Below are 21,296 nucleotides of genomic sequence, written 5' to 3'. Positions count from 1 at the left end.
CCACTGTGGAAATACTGTTGAAAATGGCTATAGAACACTTCGATGCCTTCGATATATTTACCTTCTTCTTAATCTAATCACTAAGTGCCTTCTGTAAACACCATGAGGGTAGGGATTGTGTCTGTTTTAACATTATTTATAAAAACTGAATTTTCTTTCATTAATCTATAAATTGTGATAATCTACTATCGAAACAAAACCCTCACCCCAAAGATGGACAGTAGGGAAAATTAAAATGCATTGTTTTCTTGATGAAAGGAGACATCATTCTTTTCTAACCTAGTAACTTTTCCAAATTCCAGACAAAAAAACAAGAAACAAAAATGGGTTTTCATTATCATGTAAATCTGAATATGAGTGGCCAAAAATAAAAACCAAAGTAAAAAAGGCACTAACTGGAAATTTTAGCACCAAGTCATCATGTGAACATTCATATTGATGATTTAAAAGCCGTGTAGCATAGATAATTAAATATTTAATCATGATAATGATTATTTATAATTTAAAAGCAGTTGAGGAAGAGTCACATGGAATTATTTTTGACCTATAACAATTTCAAGTTATACACTTAAGTAAAACACATTTGTATTTTATGTTTTACCACAGAAAACCAAAGGCAATCAATTAAGGGTATAATTGATTTTTAGTAATCTAAAAACAAAACTTCAAGAAGCAGATAATTGAGAGAAAATGTCAGTCTGCTGTTTTAATTTTAAAAATAATTCAATTATATGAATTAAAGGGATATGACAAAGGCTGCTCCAAAGGGAAGCAGGGCAGAGAGGTACTTCTCAGACTATATCAGTTGTTATGTACTAAGGTCAACTTTATTTTGAACATAGAAAACTTATATTCTTTCTCTTATTACAAAAGCTGCAGTAAATATGTTCCAGTTCTCAATATGACTATTTGTGTTTTGGGATAAAGGAAATGTTGCACCCTTATTTATGGCTTCTTCTGATATCTCTACAATAACCCCATTCAGAGTAGTTAAAAGGCACATTTGTTTTACTGTTCCATCTAAGCACATTATAAAAGGCAAGATGACTGTCAGAAAATCTATACTTAAACTACTGGATTGTAATAGGACTGAGCAATCCCTTATAGAACGCATTGAGGTCAGATTTAACACTCCAGCTTGACCTCATCATGATCTGGAATAAGAGCATTTGGTGATTTTTAAGACATTAATAGAGCAGGGTTATGGGAAAGCCACTCTAGACTTGACATTTAATTTTTTGTGTGTGCATGTAAATGAATTCAATATATGACTGTTCCAGAAGAATTTCAAATAATTCAAGTTTACCCAATTATAGAATGGATATAATTAAATGTGAGACCCCAGTAATACAGTTAGAGAACTGGGAACTCAAATGTAGCGAAAAAAAATGGTGAGGCAAGACTGAAATGGTGAATAAGATTACTAACTTGTATTGCCATTACTTCTTTGCACTTGTATTTTTAAAGCAAGGAAATTAGGAAATTTAATCAGTAAAACATAATTTGGATAATTTTATAGTCAATACTGTAAGAAATTTTTTTATTTTACCCGTTCTAAGCTATATTTGTTTATTCTATGGATTAGGAAAATAAAAACAAGCCACCAAATAATAAAGGAAATCAACTTCAGAAAATAGACGTTTGATTTTGAATGGCGTTTTCTTATCACAGGAGAATCTCTTACTGGATCTGAGAATCTTATAAAATTACTCAGTTCATATTTACTGCATAACTGTTATGCTCCCTTGATAAAATAGAAATTAAGTAGGAAGACCTTAGAAATGGGTATGAGAGTTGACACGATAAAACCTGAGGACAAGTGTTTGTATTCAAGGGGCTTATAAATGTGTTAGACCTAGAACAATCTGAAGAGCAGGGTTAAAATGGAAAAGCCGGCAGATAGTTTTTTTTATGGACATTCGACAATAAAATAAATTGGTTTTCCCCTTTAAAGAAAGAAGAAAGCCCTCTGCCAGCACACTGAACAGAACTTCCCATGATGTTTGGTAACAGCCTATCCTCCAGTCTTTGGATGAGTCAGGCTAATTATTAACACGCTAAAGCCAAGCTCATGTTCCATTGTGTCATACAGTTTTCTAAGAGAAACTGCCTCACAATACAGTCCTATTGGTTTGTTAATAATAAAATTCCCTTGGAAATTATTCATATCAGAGCTGTTTTATGTTAAATTTTAAGTTAAACTCTATCAAATTTTATTTTAGGTAACAAAAACTATTTCAGGATTCATTAAATAGCGGCAAGAGAACAAAATCACAAAGTCTTATACTTGAACACTATGGGTGATGAAACTTTCTGAACAGTTCTGACAGTGGCTTTTAATAAAATGGACAAGCTATGTTTACAGACCTGTGAGGCAAGTTGTTTCATAGTTTTTGCATCCTAGTGTATTTAGTGCAGTATTCTGTATTTAATAGAGGATCAATGTTTACTGAATAAAGCGAACTATGTGATGACCAGAAATCTCAAAATACTGTGGGTTCTGAAACAGTGCCGCCGTTTGGACAAATCCCTGAAATCTATATAAATAATTTTTAACGTAATAATAGAACCTATCATGTATCAGACACTTTACAAATGGTATCTTTTTCTTAAATCCAACAATCACCCTGGAAAGTAGACATCTTGTTTTTCAAATTAGGGAAGTAAGGCTTAGAAAAGTTAAATAACTTAATCCTCCACCAAGAAGTGGGGAATCTGGGATTAAGTCCTGTCCATTCTGACCTTTCTATAGTACACCCATGAGCTGGTGGGCAATGTTTTATATAATTATTGCTTGAAATTACAGTAAGAAATTAAATCCAGGGACACCTGGGTGGCTCTGTCGTTAAGCGTCTGCCTTCAGCTCAGGGCATGATCCCAGGGTCCTGGGATCGAGCCCCACATCGGGCTCCTTGCTCTGCTGGGAGCCTGCTTCTTCCTCTCCCACTCCCCCGCTTGTGTTCTGTCTCTCACTGGTTGTGTCTCTCTCTGTCAAATAAATAAAATCTTTAAAAAATAAATAAATAAATAAAAGAATATAATTTGTCTCAAATATTAAAAAAAAAGAAATAAAATCCATTTTCTGTTTGGGGAGCGTATATCTTTTTATGGCTATCTATAAAAATAAAGGGATGCATTTCTTCCTGCCTGACTGGAACATATGCTTGTACTGTAAGTAAATACCATAGGCAACAGACTGAATTTACAGCTACAGCGATAGCTGTGCTTGGTTTGCGTGAAAACAAAACTACCCTGGGACCCTCGGTAGAAAGAGCAGAGGGCAGAAGACATAGGTAGGCAAATTCTAAACACAATTAAGGAACCCACCTGTGGCAAGGGGTTATCACTTCCAGAAAGCCCTAGAGACACATCCAGAAGCAAGACAGAAAGCCACTGGTGTGTCTCCTGGATTGTTTCTGGTATTTGGGGACAAGAAATGGTAACACTAACACAGGAAGAGAATACTCTTTATTAGCACCGTTGAGGCTTTTTTAAGTTAAATTTATTTATTTGAGTGAGAGAGACAGAGATAGTGAGAGAGAGCACAAGTGGGGAGGAGAGGGAGAAGCATAGGGCTCCATCCCAGGACCCTGGGATCATGACCTGAGCCGAAGGCAGACACTTAACGATTGAGCCACAAGGCGCCCTGCATCATTGAAACTTAGGTTAAGAGGGTCTTCCACTTCTGCCAATGATGTACTTCTTTTCTTTTCTTTCTTTCCTTTTTTCTTTTTTTTTTTTTTTTTTTAATCAGGCCCATCCTCTTAACGAGGAACTAGAAAAGCTGGTTAAAAATACAAAAAGGATCTTTTTGATGTCATCTTGAGAGAACAAGATCCTGGAGAGAAGGTATGGAGAAGTCTGTCCATATTTAACTGTTTTTCCCTTTGACTTATTTGCCAATTTGGAAGCTGTTCCTGAGGCTGGGAAGTCACTCAGAATGTGGCAGCTAAGAAGTAAAGAAGTCAAGAATAGCTTTTGAGAGTCCCATGATTCTGAGAAAATAAAAACTGGAGTTCAAGGACAACCAATGAGGAATGGCCTTTGAAAATACCTTAGGGGTGCCTGGGTGGCTCAGTCAGTTAAGTGTCTACCTTCAGGCTCAGGTCATGGTCCCAGGGTCCTGGGATCCAGCCCCACATCCAGCTCTCTGCTCAGTGGGGAGTCTGCTTCTCCCTCTGCACCCCCCACCCCGCCGCTTGTGCTCTCTCTCTCTCTCACTTATTCTCTTTCTCGCAAATAAATAAAGAAAATCTTTAAAAAAAACACTTAAAAAAATGAAAATACCTCAGGCTTTTGGTTGAGACACAGAAAAGGGCCATCATAGGAATAAGAAGGGACCTGAAATAGACCAGACCTAACGGACTGAAAACGATAGAGATTAAGGTGCTCTACCCCTGGTCTACCTTCTTGACAGAAGCAAAAGTAAAATCTTTTATGGAAGCAAAAAACATTGCTCAGAGTCTAATTTTTTCATAAACAAAGACGGCATTCCATTAAGAATTTTTGGGCACAACAGGAATAAGAAAAAGACAATAGAAACAAGATCCACAGATGATCCAAATACTGGAGTTATTAGGCATGGACTTCAGGATTTCACCAGAGAAGTAGTGAAATTCTAGAACTAAAAAATACAATGACTCAAAACTGGAAATCTAACAATATGTTTATAGTAAAATAAAAAAAAACATGAAATACTTAGGAAAAAATTTAGCAATATATGTGCAAGACTTGTATTCTGAAAATTACATAGAGAAATTAAAGATCAAGACAAATGGAGAGGTATGCCATGATTATAGATTTGAAAACTCAATATTTTTAAGATGTCAATTCTCCCCAGACTGATCAGCAGATTCAACAGAATCCCAATCAAAATCCCAGCCAGCTTTTTCAGAAATTGAAACACCGATTCTAAAATTTATATTAAAATGCAAAGGAATTAGAAAGACCAAAACAATTTTGAGGAAAAAGGAAGCTGGATAAGTGGGCATAAGGATAGACATATACTTATCAATGGAACTGAATAGACATTCAGAAAATCAGACAAAGGTGCCAAAGTAATTCAATGGGGAAAAAGATAATCCTTTCAACAAATGCTACTGGAATAACTGGATTCTCATTCTGAAAAATATGAATATCAACTTCTACTGTTATACCATACAGATGAATTAACCTTCAGTGGATAATAGGCTTAAATATAATAAATTGTGAATATTAAAAACATAATAGGATTTTATTTACAACCTTGTGCTAATAAACTTTAATATTTGGATAATATGTACAAATTCCTAGAAAAATACAACTTACAAAAAATGTTCTTCAAAATACGCTATTAAGAAAATGAAAAGACAGGCCACAAACTGGTAGAAAAATATTCACAACACACACTCTGACCAAAAAAGTGTGTATAAGGGGAAGGGGAAATGGAGAGCTATTAGTCAGAGGGTACAAAGTTATACAAGATGAGTAAGTTCTAGGGATTACAGCAGAGTGCCAAAAGTACAATAATGTACTATATACTTAAAAATTTACTAAGAGGGTAGATTTTATGTGGTGCTTTTATAATAAAATAATAATAAATAATAAAGAATATAATGTGCATAATATATAAATGACACTACAACTCAATTATAAGAAAAACTCCATTTAAAATTGGGCAAAAGTTTTAAACACACTTCACAAAGATAAAACTAATACCATACACCCACTCAAATGGCTAAAATGAAAGACAGTATCAAGTGTTTGCATTTGATAGAAAGATCCATCATCCTTTTAAACTAGATGGAAGATGTTCAAAAAGTACAGGCACAGGTAGAGTAGATGCTAGAAAAAAGAGAATTCTTGGCTTAGGCTCACAATTTTATTTTTAAATAAAATATGAAGCAAAGTCATTGGTTGAAGAGGCAGTTGGTAATTTGAGAAAGGAAGAAAAATAATGAAATATTTGGTTTCCAGAAGACAGCGAAGTAACTAGAGAAAAGAAGTAGGGTGACTGGACAATGTGGAGAGCCCATCTAGGTGTGAGATTATTGTTAGTTCATCCAATTGTTAAGCTCTGGGTGCAAGCACAGAAAACATAAATGTATGAGTTCATTCATGAGCCAGGTTTTGCCAGGCAAGCAGTAGTGAGGGACAAGAATCGAGGTATTTGCAGACAAGTGATTTGTGAATATAAATACATACATACATACATAAAATTGATGAATTTTTAAACTATGAAGAACTATGCTACTAAATTACTGATATAATGGTGGCAAAATGAAGCACTCTTTCAACTACATGCAGTATATCCAAAGCTGAAACACCTAATAAAGTATTCCTTATTCTACACATTCAGGTTGAGATCTAAAACTGTTTTTCCCTTACTGTCTTCCAAATCAGCCTCCTTCCATATTTTCACAGCTTTGACTCTTTCTCCTTCACATATTTTCTAATATCTACCACTGTGGGGTTTTCTTCCTTTTAAAATTTTTCCTGGATGTCTTGCCTCCTGTTTGTCCTATTTCTAGTCAGCCTAATGATACTGCAATATTGCCCACATTTTTTCCCCTGGAATTTTCATATAAACATATGTCATGGCACTCCTCAAGCCACAGCAGCTTTCTTTACACCTACTACCAAGACCACCCAAAAGGTTTTATTGAGAAACAGTAAAATGTCCTCATTTAGCTATTAGAGACAATCTTTCTTGCATTCCCCAGTCCACCTGTTTTTCTCAGTATATCTGCTTACGTCTCTATTCCTTTCGCTGTGGCTTTCTAAAGTATTCAGTTCTTATTTAGGCCACAGAATAGAAAGAGCTCTGAAATACAGAAACAAAGTGTTTACCAAAACTGAACAAATTTCTTGGGAGAACCAGGCACCTTGCAGCTGACACTTTAAGAATTACAATCTAGGGACGCCTGGGTGGCTCAGTCAGTTAAGCATCTGCCTTAATCTCAGGTCATGGGTGCTGGGATCAAGTCCCACATCGGGCTCCCTGGTCAGCCGGGAGCCTGCTTCTCCCTCTGCCTGATACTCCTCCTGCTTGTGCTCTCTCTCCCTCTCTGACAAATAAATAAAATCTTTCTTAAAAATTGAATTACAATCAAAACTAGAACAGGATGGATACATATTTATTTTTTTCAAGGTCTTAGTTGTTTCCGTGCTGCATCTAAACGCAAAACAAAGCCAGTGCACTTTTCCCTAGTTACTATGGTCCATCTATCCATTAAAAGTGGTTTGCCTCTACTGTGCAAAAATGGAAAAACGGCATAATCTTCCTTTGGAACGCTTTGTACAAGCAGCCTTCCTTTAGTTAACAAAGTGTGTGCAAGACCAAGACTACACCACAAAAAACACAATATAAAATGTTTACACTGACAAAAACAGAAAAGTAAACTCCACTGAACGCCTCAAATTCTTGAGAAGCACTGTTAAAAAGCAAAAGCACGCTTCCTTAAATAACTGCGGTTCCACAGGAATAGTCTATTTGCCTGAGTTCCTTTCCTTGTGACATCCCTACTGCCTCATGATTGATGCTTCAACAGAGTGGGTGGATCAAGCCGGTCCAGAGATTTAGAGGAAAAGGCTGATTTAGAGGGAAAGGCTGGGTCCATACCAGCACTGGGACCGCGCCCAGCAAACAGTTGGATCGCTTTAGAGTCAGGAGGAAAATACAGCTCGAGTTTTTACCTCATATACCATTAACTTTCCACAAAGATTTCCAGAAACCTGACTCACAGCTAGAAATCCAAAGCCCGCGGGCGGGAGAAGGAGGGGGAAAACCCCCTACTACGTCACCACTTCCGCCTCGCCGGGCCAGCAAACGTGCAAAAATGGAGAAAGACGCACACGCCAGCGGCAACTACGTCCCAAAAGTGCGCACGCGCATGGCGAGGCCCCGCCCCTCGCGTTTCTCACCTCCCCCAGCCCCGCGCTCCCGCCTTGAAGAGGCGCGCGCACCACAAGGCAGCCCCCGCTAGCACCACCCGGGGCTTCCGCCCCGAGGCCCTACGGTTGCCGTTCGGTTCCGGTCCTAGCTCCGCCCCCACGCGGGAACTCTCCAGAAGTCTTAATATCCGGGACCAGAGGCTGGCGCCAGCGCGCATTTCCGGCGAGGGACACGAAGAAAAGGATCCGGTGACGCCTCTTCCCGTCCCCTTAGTCACCCAGCCTCCGGCTCTCGGTGCGGCAGCGCCATCTGGTGCCACGTCTCCCGCTGCCCGCGGAGGGGGCGCGCGCACCTTTTTCTCGGAACCTTCCAGAGAAATCGCGGCCCCGGCGTTTCTTTTTCTCGCCCCCCCGGAAGGGAGGCACCCGAGTCTCCGCCCTGCCGGGTTCCCGCGCAGGAGGTACTTCGCATGACTTTGAATTGGAGGTTGCTTGTGGGAGTAGCTGCGTATTCCCAGATGGAGAGAAAACGGATTTCTTTCTCTAGTTTTAAGCTCAGGGGAAAAAAATGTTTCTCTGTTTTTATGCTTCCACAAGCCTTGTTCCTGAACTATTCCCACTCATCCCCGCATGTATTTCTTAGTCCGTCAGGAATGGGGTCTTCTATTTCCCACTTGGTGGGAAGATGGCACAGGCTTTGTATTTTAGATTGTCCTCTGATATAAAAGCTTTTGTTTCTTTTCACGTATTAAGCCACTTTCGTAAAAGCGTACAGTGTATACGTGTTTGGAGCCTATAGAGAAGCGTAGAATTTGGTGGATAATTTGTTTTAAAAACAGGCTAGAATCAGTAAATTCTCCTGAAACTAATGTTACACTATATGTTAACTAACTAGAATTTAAATAAAAACTTGAAATATTAAAGAAAAAAGAAAAACAAGCTAAGGAAATTTCCCAAACAGCCTCAGAGATGCTCGGGCTGAATATAGATTTGTTTGCATGGCATATTTCTTTTAGATAACCAGAGAGGAAACATAATTTCCCCAAAGTCAGCAAAATCGAGGTAAATTCTTCCGTGATAATGAATTCTTACGTGACAACCTAGATTTCCCTGGAAGCTTGTGGGCCTGACCATAGTAGGTAACTAGCATGAGATTGTTCTCAGTGAATATCAAAGTATATAGTGAAAGTGAGATAAGTTTTTAGAATTCGTACATTAGCGCCTACTGACTTGACTACTCCACTGCTCATTTTTTCTGTAATAGAGCAGTGGTTCTTAAACTTGAGCATCCATCAGAAGTCCCTAAACTTGAGCATCCATCAGAAGTCCCTAAAAGGCATATTAAAACAGATTGGCCTTAACCTCTGAGTTTCTAACTGGGAAGGACTGGGGGTAGAGCTGGATAATTACAGCTTTGATAAATTCTCCCCTGATGTTTAAGGTGTTGGTACTAGAACCACACCTGGAAGAATTTAGAGTTCAAAATTGCTTTGTCATTAATGCCCTTTGCTATTACAGGAGAGAGAGTGATGATACTAGAACTGGAGAAGTGTGTAGGCCTTTGACCCCTTTGCTGGAACATAATAAGTTTAAGCCCTAGAACCAGGAAAGTTGTACATAAATGAATATTCCCACATTAAAGTGGCTACTACATATAAATGTTCTGTATATGATCATGTGATAGAGGGTGCTGTAATACCAGGTATACTAAATATTTCAGTTATTCTGTAGTAATTTCTGTCCTCACATTAGCTGCTAAAAGTCAGTGAATCAGAAATTACTAGAATTAAGGACAAAATTGTTTCAACAAACATTCTAATTTTATCCTGTGGAAGATGCCAGGCTTTTTCAAAGTTCTTTTGCAAATCCCCAAGTTCCCTTATTTCTCTGAATCCTCTACCAACCCCACTTAACTTCACCCACACCATGCCATTCACAAATGGACAAAATGCTTTCATTGGTAAAAATGGCCCTCTCTTTTGTAAAAATGGCTTACCTCATCTTTTCTGCAGGCCTTTTCCTCTTAATTCTATCAAATCCTAACTTTGCCACTGCATTTGACCCTGACACAGTACAGGGCCATAAAGAAATACAATCTTAAAAAAAATAAAAGATCAACAAAGACCATTGAAATGTTGCTCTTGCAGTAATTTAGTAATAAGGTTTTTATGAATCAAAAACAATTTCAGTAACATCACTGAAGTGATTAAAGGAATGAATTCATTGTAAGCTTTGAGGAATTATTCCATACTGTCTAAAATGTAATTTATCACAAAATTACATCAGATCAATGAGATTGTGCTTCATATGTTTTTTATGAAATCAGATATTAATCACACGTGCTTGTTTTTCTGTATATTTTAGGTCCATCCACTACACTATTTCAAGCTCTATGTCAGACACTGTGTTCCCTAAATCAGTCTTGTTTTAAAGCAAATTCATGGCTTTGAGAGCTCTCTTCATGGAAAAATGCAAGGCTCATTTTTTATACTTACATATGAATGAGCCCAATTTCATAGATTGATTTTTACTGACAACTATGTGCTTCTTAGTAGTAACCTGCTGAATGAGTTATTAAGACTTACTAAATTTGGTATTCATAGAGTAAGATTATTGCATTACCACAAATAACAGAGAATTCTAATTCAGTACTCCACTCAGTTGTGTGGTGCCACCAATTCTTGGCACCTTTACAAACTCTTACTCTATATGCACCCATGCAGGCGGTTGAAATTTCCGTAATATTCAAGAAGGTTGCTTTCCTGCCAGTGTATCATCAGTGTTATATTGAGATGTGTTAACTATTCTTGATCTGCTATTCTTCCATTAACTACCTTTTTTAGAATTATGTGACATTTTGTATTTATGAATTGATATGTACTTTTGTAATTGACAGGTGTTATCATTTAACTGTTTTCTACCTCTCAATTTTTAAAAATCATTATTACTTTGTACACTGGACTCCAGTCCTTTTCTTTTCCCCTATAACATGAATGAGGCTCCATCAGAAAAAGGAAGAAAAAAAAATAAAAGGTTGAGAACACCTGTCCTAAAACCATGGTATTCCCCTAAGAGTCCTAGTACTTTGTATCTGAGTCATTATTGATTAACCATTTAAACCAAGGAAGGAAAGGCACATGTTCTGTGCCTTATTTTAAATGAACCTTGTTACAAATTCACTCATGAGAAAGGTGTGTTATAAAACCCAATTATTCATTAGAAATGGTACCTGTTGTATTTGGGGAGCATTATTAAACAACCCTGCTTTGTTGACTAAATGATATTAGTGATTTATGACATTTATTTATTATGGCTATTAATGTCATCATTTATCTTGGCTAATTTTGTAATAAAGCATCATGTGAGATGATGTAGTTTACTTTCAGTCAAGGATTGGTGGAGTTTGACATAGTAATTACATTAGGACTCCAGTGTCAGATTTGCTTTCAAAAATATCTTCTAGTGATTACTTTCAGGTTCCATTTTCTGTGTTTTTAATCTTTCCTCCTACTTTCTAAAAACATAATACCTAAATGGATGTGTAATGAACATCTGGGGAAAGAAACATTTCTCCAAAGAGAAATTTTGAAATAAGTTGATTCAGCTCTTGCAGTGTCTTAACTTTTTTAGATATCTTTTTGCCAATGTTATTTTTGCTACAATCAATAGCCTTGTTAATATTTTCCATTTTAACCTAACACTACTGATACTCACATTTTTACTCCATATTGGGACATTTTTTTTTTTTTTGGTATACTGGCAATATATAATACTTCTGTCAGTCACTGACAATTGAATCTCTATAGCCTTAATACTGCCTTTTTATGGTGTTTGAGTTGCAGTTCTTAAACTTTCTAATCTTTTGGCTTGTTATGTTTTAAATCTCATTCAAAGTGCCTATCATTTCTTTTAAGTTATTCTTTGGAAGTAAATTTGAATTAATTGTTCTGCTGTACTCATTTTAATAGCTATTCTCCCTGATGGTGAGCTACATTTATTACTGTGTTGTTAAAACAATGGCATTTCTTATTTGTAATCAATTAAATACAAGACTAACATATTGTACATGTTTCAATGATAATTGATATAATTTGATATGTGGATAAAGTAAATTAACTCTTTTAAAGTATTAAGTACTGATGCAGATCATATATTTATTGTAATGTCACATTTAGAGCCCTTGACATTTGATATGGATAAAATATTTTAATATCTAAGTTTACTGTACTAGTTTGAGCAATGCCAGTTATTAGTACTTTGGAAAAAGCAAAAATACAAAGATATTTTTATATGACTTTTAAATACTACCACAAAAATAGCCATTTTTCAGTAGATCTTTTTCAATTTTTATGGTAAACTTTTATTATTAATATTTCAGCCATGTATCAAACAGACTTAGTCATTTACACTACTGAATTAACTGTATCTAGCTTTTCTTCAATAGCCTTGGTGCTTTAGTTATATAGATATAGTCATTGTATCAACTCCACTGTCTTAAATGTGTTTCCATACCAGATGAAATAGAGTCCCATTAAGCAGATTTCTAATATTAAACACTTTGTGTTGAGTGATATAATGTCTCCCCAACTATAATTCCTATTGTACAACATTCTATAAATATGGATTTGCATACCTGTACTTTTCCCACAAATGTGAGAATTTAGGATACTGTTTACAAACATGAGTAATTTTTCTTGAAGATAATTTTTTAAATTACAATGAAAGCATGGAATCCTGGGAAGAGAAAAGGAAGATAAAATGTATAGAAGAGTAAGTGTATGTAGATATCTTTGTAATGTAATCTTGGGAGAGATACAGGGAACTGAGGCAAAGTAAACCAAAGGAAAGGAATTGAGACATGTGAAAGCTTTAGAGGTAGAGCAATGTTCTGCCATGGTCATTTCTACACTGGAATTAAGTTATCTCAAACATAAAGCAATGCATTAGAAAGGTCTGAAGAATATCTCCCAATATACTGGCATTTTCTGCTTCAGTTATCCTAAGCTAAAAAAGGTAACTGAATCATAAAAAACACTAATTATTTGGTGGAGATCCAAGGAAAACTGCTTATATTTACAGCAAGGCAAAAACACATTCACAAAGCATTTTGAAAATTGAACAGTACAGATTATTACTGTTTAAAAGTACTGAAAATGCCAGGAGTTGATTTCTTTAATGAGTTGTCTGTCATTATTTTAGGTTCACTTATTACTACAATCCCCTAACCCTGCTTTACCTGTAAGGTCTTAAATACTTCATTTCTGTCTTACAATAACAGGTTTTAGGAGTATAAGTTCTCATGTTTGTAAGTAATGCTAGGTGAAGGGATAAAGCTAAAACAATTCTAATACTTGACAAAAATAATTATAAATATTGAATGTTTACTACAATACCCTAAATACAGTATGCCCAAAGAATATTGTATAAAAGAATTATATTTTATTTGAAATGAGTAAAACATATATTCACCAAATAAATTCTAGGTTAAACAAAGTAATATATGTAAAGAAAGCAAAACCAAAAATCAGAAGAAAATGCAGATGAGTATCTAATCTTTAGATAGGAAAAGACTTTTTAAAAAAAAATCATTTTACAGAGAGAGAAGAGTGTACACATGTGCATGAGCTAGGGGAGGGGCAGAAGCAAAGACTCTTAAGCAGACTCTCTGCTGAGCACAGAGCCCAACACGGGGCTCAGTCTCAGGACCCCAAGATCATGACCTGAGCCAAAATCATGACCTGGAAGCTTAACCAACGAGCCTCCAAGGCGCCCCAGGAAAGAACCTTTTTTAATCACAAAAGTGATCAGATCAAAGGAAAAGACAACTGATAATTCTTTCTACATTACAATGTTAAAGTCTCTGTGTTAAAATCTATAAAACATAATAATTAGAAAAAAATGTTTGTCCTTCATATGTCAATCCATTTTTAAAAACTTAATATATTGACTAATTTTTCTTTTTGTATTACTAGTACTTTCTGATTTTTCTATAATGAAATGACTTGTGTAAGAATTGTAAAAAATTGTAAATCGCTTAAAATCTGCTCACTAAAAAGTGGGTATATAATGAAATAAAATCCAATGGTTTACTACTTAGAAGGGATGCATCTAAAAAATTATTCAGAAAAACTACGAATGAAGCAGTGAGCATCCTTAAATTACGCTAAAAGATGCATCAGTATTAATGTCAGATTAAGTAGAATTTGTGGCAGAAAGCAAGACCTAGGATAATTTTTAAATACTATAATACAAAGATATACCATAGAGGAAAAAAATGAGTTAAAGCCAGGGGAACTGAGACTTTTGGAAGTCGAAAATAGAATTGAGAAAAAGAGGACAGAGCAGGCTTCACCAAAACTGATTGATGAATTTGGAAGCCATTTTTAACTGGAACCATTGGCTGAAGAAAATCCACACGTACAAGGCCCGTCACTTCTTAAAAGTGGAACACTGCATAGAAAGCCTAATGACACAATATACCAGTTTCATGGAAAGGACTAAAGTTGGGTGGGCTAAGGAAAATGTGATGTGATGCCTGAATCACAAAGTAATGGCTCAAGTAAATGATTTCCATGTAGGTAAGGTTTTACAGAATCAAGTCTTTCAGAAAATAGCGGAGATAGGTAACCAGCAGATGTGATACTGGATATTTGTCCAGTACATTTTGATTAAACCAACTATAAGTTTGTGATAAGTCTTTTATTTTTTAAAAGGTATTTCCCGGAATGCTTAAAAAGATTATACTCTCTTGTGCTATACAATAAACTAACTTAGAGAATTCAACAGTTTGCTGTTCCAATATACATCTTCTTAACTGTTAGTCTATTCTCAATTACACAAAAAGTAAATGATGACAGAATTTTTAAAACATAATTAAGACAGCAGAATATCTACAGCTGGGGCAGCATACGTAATTGATCTATTACTAGTCACCAAGATACCTCAATAAATTCTCTAAGGCAGAAGCCAGTAATCAACATTCTCATAAAATGAAATAAACCATGCCAATGAATCTTACAGTGTGTACCCCAGTGAGACCTCAACATTACCTGGGAACTTCTTAAAAATACAAATTCTAGATCCCTGCCCCAAACCTATTGAATAAGAAATTCTGAGAGTAGGGGCGCCTGGGTGGCACAGCCGGTTAAGCGTCTGCCTTCAGCTCAGGGCGTGATCCCGGCGTTATGGGATCGAGCCCCACATCAGGCTCCTCTGCTATGAGCCTGCTTCTTCCTCTCCCACTCCCCCTGCTTGTGTTCCCTCTCGCTGGCTGTCTCTATGTGTCAAATAAATAAATAAAATCTTTAAAAAAAAAAAGAAATTCTGAGAGTAGAGCCTGTGTTTTAAAATTTAAAAATCAGTGTTATAACGAGTTCTGCAAGTGAGCCCTGATGGATGTTAAAGTCTGAGAATCACCAAATTTGATAAAGTAATGAAAATTTAAACAAAAATCTAAGATTGCTGGAATTCAGAAATAACCATAATTCCAAAAAGGAAACAATACAAAACAGATTCCAGTGACTGTTACCTGTGAAACTCCTCTCTGCGGAGGCACAGTGCTAGCCACTTGACGGTATTAGCGAACAAAGGAACAGAAATACAACCCTCACTAAATTTTCATTTTAATGGAATTATGTAATACTGCTAAATTAAATTTGTAGCTAGATTTTTAGTTTATGAGAAATTTTATTAAGTGATTCAGAAAATAAAGCAAGAGGAAGATGAGTAAAAATAAAAGCAGTAATAATAAATACATTAGAAAATAGGAAAAAATTGAAGAAATCACAAAATAGTAAATTCAGAAAATCCCAGGTTAATTAGAAATGATAGAGAAGTTATAACATGTACAAAGCATGTTAAATATATACATATTATTTATCACTGTCAGATTTGAAAATTATGAAGTGAACGATTTCTAGAAAAAACAAAACTACTTAAAATTTAATGATATTCTATCAATAACAAAAAAAATGTGCTTTATGTTATCAAATTAATTACTTCCCCCAAAACCCTTCAGTTCTAAATAGTGCTGGTGAAATCTCTTATCCTTAAGAGGAATAGATAACTCCATATATAGAACATAGAAAAAAATATGGAAAGCTACCCAGTTCCTTTTACTAAGCAAACATAACCATCCTACCAAACTCTTAGAGCATGAAAAATTACAGATTTCACTTATGATTATGCATAATGTAATATGAAATAGACTTAACAGCATATCCAAAGAGTAATTTACCATGACCAAGAAGGTTCTACTCTTTGAGTGTAATTATGATAGTTTGCATTACTTTTCACAAATATTCATTCTCCCTTCATCAGACTGTTGAAGGAGTATTTTTCCACTTCATTGACATTGGGCTTGACCATGGACTGTTGCTCCTTCATCCTGGACATAGGAAGACAATGGGACAGATCTGCAGTCGGTCTACAAGCTCTAACAGAGCTTGCAATCTACAGCCCTAATGTAACATGGTTGTGTTTTTAAGCCACAAAGATTTGGGGAATGTTTGTTACTGCAGCAAAAGCAAATACAATAAGGATGGTTCAGTATGGAGAAATGTACTGATATCACATTTTATCAATAGATAAAACAAGAACTATCTTTACAGTTACATCCATTAGATTTCCAAAAGTCATTTAGTGAAATTCCATACTTATTTTTAAATCTTTTTTTCAAAAGTGTAACTTAGAAGGTAGTAGGCTCTTTCATATGTTAAGATGTCTCTCTCAAACCAATAGCCATTTTTATCTTATTTAAAGATAAAATACTAAGTCATTCTTTTTAAAACTCAGATAAAATAGGGGATTCTTCTTTCACCAATTTTGCATTGAAATGCCCTATAAATTCTAGATAGTGTAATAGGAATGTAATGAAGGAGAGAATATTATTTATGGAGGATATTCTGGTTTAGGAAGTTGGAATGCCTTTTTGAAAACCGTTATAATGCCAGTTGGGAGACCACACCCTAAAAGGATGGGGTTATGTTTTATAGAATGCAGTAGATGCTTTAAATCAGAGACCATTGCATGGTAGCCGTTTCCCTTATAAAATACATGGTTCCAGAAAGTATGCAGTGAACATGTAATAAATCACTTGCACAATTTTTGCTTCCCATACCATTAATTTTGAGTTCTTCTAGTTTAGCAGTCTTAGTCCCCAAGCATGAAATGCTTCCATCAGGGACACAAAAATCATTCCATCAAATTGGAAGATGCGATGCCAACTGGCATTTTGGGACTCCTATATCATTGAACCCAGAGAGAGAAAAAAGATACAGCAATTAATCCATATTACCAACTGGAAATTGGGTTGGAGACAAAAAAAGACTATATTTGCAACCTAGAGGATTCTCAGGGGCATGGCTTATTACTTTCATGCCCGATAGTAAAAGTCAATGTAAAATATAGCAACCAAGAAAAGGCAGAACAATTGAAGATGCACATCCTTCACGAATGAAGGTTTGGGTCATTTAGGTAAAGAACTCAGAGCAGTCAAGGTTTTGGCAGAGAGTAAAGGGAAAATGGAATGGGTAGTTAAAAATGGAATCTATAGATATCATCTATAACCTTGAGACAATTACAGAAATTAGTATATTTTTTCTCTTCTTGCTATATGCAATGTTTACTTGTATACACTGTTTTCTTCCCTTTCTTTTTCATTTTATTTACGAGCTGTTGAAAGCTAACACTATAGTATTTGGGTAACAGAATATTCAGTGAAACTGTGGCTGACTTTGAGAAGTTATTACTGCAGCCTGTGTTGAACACAATAACTGTTGGGACTTGGGGCTATGTACTTCGTCATTTGGGGGAAAAGGGGTAGGGCTTCCTTACTTGCAATATGGATAGCTGTATTTTGTTAGTTGGAAATATATTTTGTTGCTATATAGGAATTCAAATGTGTGTAAAGTTGCATATGAAACTGGCCAAAGGAATGGAGTGTGCCCATTATTAATATATTGCCTCTCAGTTCCAAATTCCTCTTCCTTTCCTGTTCTATGAAAATGAATTTGCAACCTTTAATTTTTTTCTTTTTCTTTTGCCAGCTGTCAATAAGCCTTGTCAGGAGATGGTGCTGGAAGGACATTGCAGGAAGAAGGGGTTTTCCTTTCTAGTTCCATCGGGCCTACTTGGTAGTAGCCTAATATGTGGTTTCTCCTGCTCCCAGCTCTTGCAGTGCAGGCAGCTTTATCCAGCACCCATCTCCTGTACTGCATGGCCATCAGCATCCATTGGCCAGCACTGACCCCCAGAAATTCCCATTGGGCCATTTGGTAGGAGAGTGTCTCCAGGGAGATACCTCCTTATGAAGAGATTTTGCCAGCACCCTAGAGGGGAATTTCCAGCAGGTTCTGCCCATGTAGCTCCAGAGGGACTTCTCTGCCATTCAGTGACCCATGGTCAAGCCTACTTCAAATCTGGGTCTCACCTATGTTTGGTTGGGGGTGGGGTGGGGGTGGGGTCTTTCTTGGGTGTTCTAATATCAGACCTATGGCTAATGGTTTCTTCTTAATTCTCTAGTCCTGCATTTTTTAAGAGTTCTATTTACTTTTTGAGTCAGTTCCGCATTACTTGAATACCCAGCTCTAGGTGATGATTCTTTATATTAAATTCGTTCAAATTGCTATATGGCTTTTCTGTCCAGGTGGTATGCAACCTGAGGAACAGCAAGAAAAATAAACAGAGTCTCAGGGACCTGTAGGACACAGGAACGTACAAACATGCACATATTGAGAGGCCTGGACAGAGAGAGAGAGAAGAATGTGTGGGTTAGAAAATGTGTGAAACAAAGATGACCAAGTACTTTCCAAATTTGATGATGAACATTAATGTACAATCCAAGAAGCTCAATAAACTCCAAAGAGCATTAACCCAAATAAATTTATACCGAGATACATTATAGTCAAACTGTCGAAAGACAAAGAGAACATCTTGTGTGCAGCAAGAGAAAAGTGACTCATCACATAACAGTGGAATCACAGATTAAGAGCTGACTTCTCATCAGAAATTGAGGCTGGAAGGCAACAGAATGACATATTCAAAGAAAAAACTATCAACCAAAAATTCTGTATTTGGCAAAACTACCATTCTCAGATAAGCAAAGACAGAGAATTTGTTGTTACCACATCTGCCTTGCAAGAAATACAAAAGAAAATCCTTCAGGCTGAAAGGAAGTGACAACAGATGGTAACTTGAACCCACATGAAGAAATAAAGAACACTGGAAAAAGTAATTACATGGAAAGACATGGAGGAAACTTATGCAAATTACTAAATGGAAGAAGCCAATCTGAAAAGGGTATATACTGTATGATTCCAACTATATAACATTCTGGAAGAGGCAAATAGGAAGACCAAAAAGATCAGTGGTTGCAGGGGTTAGGAGGGGATGAATAAGCAGAACACAGGGATTTTTTTAGGGCAGTGATAATATTCTGTAAAATATTATAAAGATGGACATACATCATACATGGGTCCAAACCCACTGAAATGTGCAACATGAAGAGTGAACCCTAAGGTAAACTATGGACTTTGGGTGATTATGAGATGCCAATGTGGGTTCATCCTTGGTAACAAATGTGGGGGATGTTGGTAATGAGGGAGACTATGCCTATGTGGGGGCAGGGGCTCTATAGTAAACCTCTGTACCTCCCCTCTCAGATTTAGGTTGTAAACCTCAAACTTCTCTAAAACATAAAGTCATAATATGGGGGGGGGTGGAATTTTGTAATTTACCTAATTACATAGGTAAATATGAAGGACTACAGAAATACTATCTAAATACTTATAATACTATATAAACACTTATAAAGACAAATATTTTTGTCTTCCTCTTAACTGATTTGAAAGACAATTGCATAAAACAATAATTACTAAACTGTTATTGAGCTTATATAATGATACATGACAATAACATGAAGGGAAAAGAAATATACCTACGTTAGAGCAAAATTTTTATATTTTACTGGCATTGTTATTATTAATCTGAAATAGACTGAGATTAGCTGTAGTAGATTGTAACAAATTACTGGTTATCTTAAGGCCAAGAGCAGCCACCAAGGAAACAATGAAAAAAAGTCTTAAAACATGAATTAAAATAGTAGACTAGGATGTATCTATCTAACATAAACACAGTTAAAGAGGAACAGAGGACAAAAATGACTTGAGACAGATGAAAAACAGATACCAAAATAGTAGACGGCCAACTATATCAATATGTTCATTACGTGTGAATAGATCAAAAAGCAGAGATTGTCAGACTGTATTAAAAAAAAATCCAACTACATGCTGTGTACAAAAGGCAGGTTTTAAATTCAGAAACACAAATAGACCAAAAGTTAAAAGAATTTAAAAGTTATACCCCACAAATAGTAACCATAAAAGAATTAAAGTGGATATATTAATACATATCAGAGAAAATATACTTTAAGACAAAAAAATTCTTGAGACAAAGAGGGACATTTTATAATGATAAACAGGAAAACAGAGCAATTATAAGTGTATACATATCTGAAATATATCCAAGTACAAGAAGCAATATGATAGAACAACTAGACAGAAAATCAGCAAGGATGCCCTTTATGTCCTTATTTCTTTAGAAACATACATGACAGAACACTTAACACTTCACACTATCAGCCAACTTGACCTACTGACACCTACAGAACACTCCACCCAACAAAAACAGAATGCACATTCTTCCCAAGTGCATGTGGAACATTCTCAAAAATAGACCACATGCTAGGCCATAAAACACATCCCAATATATTTAAAAGGCCTGAAATCATATAATGTATGTTCTCCAACTGTAACAGAAATAAATTTGAAATCACCAACAGAAAGGAAATTTTTTTGAGGTGACAGAAATGTTCTAAGACCGGATTGTGGTGCTGGTTGAACAGCTCTATAATTTACTACCAAAAAAAAAAAAAATCACTGAATTATATACTTAAAATGTAACTTTTATTATGTAAATTATATCTCAATAAATCTGTTAAAAATTAATGCAATAGTCAATATTTACCACAGCAACAACCGCATAAACTTTCAGAATAACTTTAATGAGAAGTACTTGTGGCCTAACATGAATAAAAAGTGATGAAGCTTTGAGAAAAAAGTAGAAATAAATTAGAAAAACTACATTTCTGCATATCAAAAATAATATCTCCAGGGATGTCAGTTATGTCAAAATTACTTTAGAGATTTAATGCAATTCCAGTGAAAATCATAAGGAAATTTTGGTTTGATTTGTTTTCAAAATAATTTTGTTTCTCAAAAAAAATTGATTTGTTTTGTTTGATTTGTTTGACAAAATCATTCTAAAGTTCATCTGAAAGGTTAAATACACAAAAAATGCTTAGAATATTTTGAAAGGAAGAGAAATGAGTTACACAAGTGATACTGGACATTAAACCATATTTTTAG

The 21,296-nt window shown here is 35.7% G+C and overlaps 1 protein-coding gene across 2 annotated transcripts in view; it reads right to left on the bottom strand.

Annotated features, from left to right (window-relative positions):
* The window catches only part of STARD13 (StAR related lipid transfer domain containing 13), a 513,073-nt gene that overhangs the window by 387,812 nt on the left and 103,965 nt on the right, over positions 1-21,296 (bottom strand). The window lies entirely within an intron of this gene.

The sequence above is a fragment of the Ursus americanus genome, chromosome 10, assembly GCF_024610735.1.
Source record: "Ursus americanus isolate L20-20 chromosome 10, mUrsAme1.1.p, whole genome shotgun sequence".
In the NCBI taxonomy this organism is placed as follows: domain Eukaryota; kingdom Metazoa; phylum Chordata; class Mammalia; order Carnivora; family Ursidae; genus Ursus; species Ursus americanus.
This window is presented reverse-complemented; position numbering and strand designations above follow the sequence as displayed.